Below are 2,684 nucleotides of genomic sequence, written 5' to 3'. Positions count from 1 at the left end.
AAAATATTTTTTACATATTTACATATTTATTATCTCACTTTGTAAAGCACTTTATCATTTCCGTGCAACCTGCCACTCATTTCAGGAAAACGATGCTGTGATAAAGTCTTCATGTGATTGAACACTAAAAATAACATAATGACATGTAATGGGCAGAGAGGACACACACACACATACATAACACATATTTAAATGTGTGTTCTCTGTCCACAAGGACAGAGATTTCTAAATGCCAAAACTGAATAATTTATCAAGGCAACACCTTTCAGAGAGGCCGGTGATGGGGGATGAAGACAGATGGAAGGAAGATGAGTCTGATGAATGAGTGAGTGGCGGACAAGAGGAGAGAAAGACTGATGGAGGACTAGACACCAGTGGATGACCTGCAAACACACAGACAGATGCTGCAGTTATGTGGCTGCATGTGTTCAGTGTGTTCACGTGTGTTTGTGGTCATATGTTGTCGTGTGTGCTCATGTATTGGTATTTGGAGTGGCCTCTGAGTCAGTCCTGACAAGCATGTTAATCTGCAGCAGTTGAAACACACTCAGTGGTGGAAGACATAACGCAGTTGCTCCTTTTCATCTCACCTTTTCATTTTTTCTTACCATTTTGTTTATTTGTAAAGACTACTGATATTATAGTATTCTATCCTTACCAAGATAAGTACCAAACAAAATGAGGAATAACACATTTTTTTCATAACCTATGTGGGATACTTTCAGAACTCCAGGATTTTGCTTTAATCTTGGGAGGGGATATGAATGCTGCCTTAGACCCTAATTTAGATCGCTCAGTCTTACAGGATCATCGTTCTCATTCTCAAATATCAGCTTCAACCTCTTTGTCACATATGATATCAGAATTTAATTTACTAGATGCATATAGAGTGGTTAACCCTTCAGCTAAGCAGTATAGTTTTTTCTCCAATAGACATAGATCCTACTCACGCACTGACTATACTTTCATCTCCTCAGGAATCTCTGAAATATATGATGCAACAATGTTTCCCTCTCCTTTGTCTGACCATTCTATCCTATTGGTTAAACTTATTTTATTAAATTCACCCACTAAAGCATCGCGCTGGCGATTCAACACCACTCTTTTGAAAAATACTGATTATTGTAAATATTTCAGGTGTGAACTTGACAAATTTGTGCCTGAGAATGCTGGTACTGTGGATGATCCTTGGATATTTTGGTACGCATTAAAGGGATGCATTAGGAACATTACCATATCTTTTGCTTCTCATCTTAATAAAGCTCGATTTAGTAAAATTCATGAATTGGAATCAAAGCTTTTTGAATTGGAAAAGCAACAACAGTTAACATTTCGTGAGATTAGAGACCAAGATATTCAGGTAACACGCATAGAATTAGATTTTCTTCTTAGACGTAGAGCCGAATTTCTCATTCATAAAACTAGAAGAATTTATTATTTTAACGGCTCGAGACCTAGTCATCTTCTCGCTCAGAGATTGAGATATGATGACAAATTCTCCACTATTTCCGCTATCAAGTCCAGTCACTTATATAATACTGTTTCCAAACCCGAGGAAATAGATAGTGAATTTAGAAATTTTTATGCAAGGTTGTACTCTTCGGAAGTTACCCTAGACAGAGATAGATCTTTTTTTCAGAATCTAAATCTCCTGACCTTAAATCAGGAGGAATCTGATCAACTACAGGCCCCTATTTCCTTTGAGGAACTTGAAAATGCCACACAACTAATGAAAAATGGCAAATCACCAGGTTGGGATGGTATTCCTCCTGAAGTTTACCTGGTGTTTTGGGGTCGCTTAGGTAAATTTATGTTACAGATGATCACTACTTCTATTGATAGAGGATTTTTAAATAGTGATACTAACTCTGCCATTCTCACTGTTCTTTTAAAACCAAACAAATATGCCACCATTTGTAACAGTTATTGACCCTTGTCAATTTTGAATGCCAAAATTAAAATTTATGCCAAAGTGTTAGCCACCAGACTTGAAACACATATGCCCAAACTACATCATGATCAGTCTGGTTTTATTAAAACCCATCAAGTGGCAGATAACATACGAAGACTACTCCATGTGATCAACTTCTCTCAGGACATTCCCTCATCTTGTGCAGTCCTTTCTTTAGATGCTAAACAGGCCTTTGATCATCTAGAGTGGGAATATTTATGGTATGTACTTGACAGATGTCCAAAGTTCATTAAGATGATAAAAACGTTATATGCTTATTCCTCAGCTATGGTCATTACAGGGAACATTTTTTTATCTTCCTTCCCCATATCACGGGGTTCTAGGCAGGGATGTGTTCTATCACCTTTATTATTTGCCCTTTCACTTGAGCCATTAGCTCAAAAGATAAGGCAGCATCCATTGATAGCTCCTATTACTTTATGTAACACATCTCACCACATATCATTATTTGCAGATGATATTTTACTTTACTTAGATAATGTCCCAACCTCCCTTCCTGAAGTCCTGGATACTTTCGAAGAATTTAATGCTTTGTCAGGATATGAGATTAACTGGTCTAAGTCATCATTACTTCCATTAAATTCATTTTTTGACCCCTCAACCAGACCAGTGGACCAGACCACACACTCCAGTGGTGAAGTCCTTCAAATATCTGGGAGTGGATATTTTTCCATCCCTATATTTAATTACAACTAAAAGCTTTCGGGGCATT

Source organism: Thunnus maccoyii, chromosome 4 (assembly GCF_910596095.1).
Source record: "Thunnus maccoyii chromosome 4, fThuMac1.1, whole genome shotgun sequence".
In the NCBI taxonomy this organism is placed as follows: Eukaryota; Metazoa; Chordata; class Actinopteri; order Scombriformes; family Scombridae; genus Thunnus; species Thunnus maccoyii.
Note: the sequence above shows the minus strand (reverse complement) of the source record.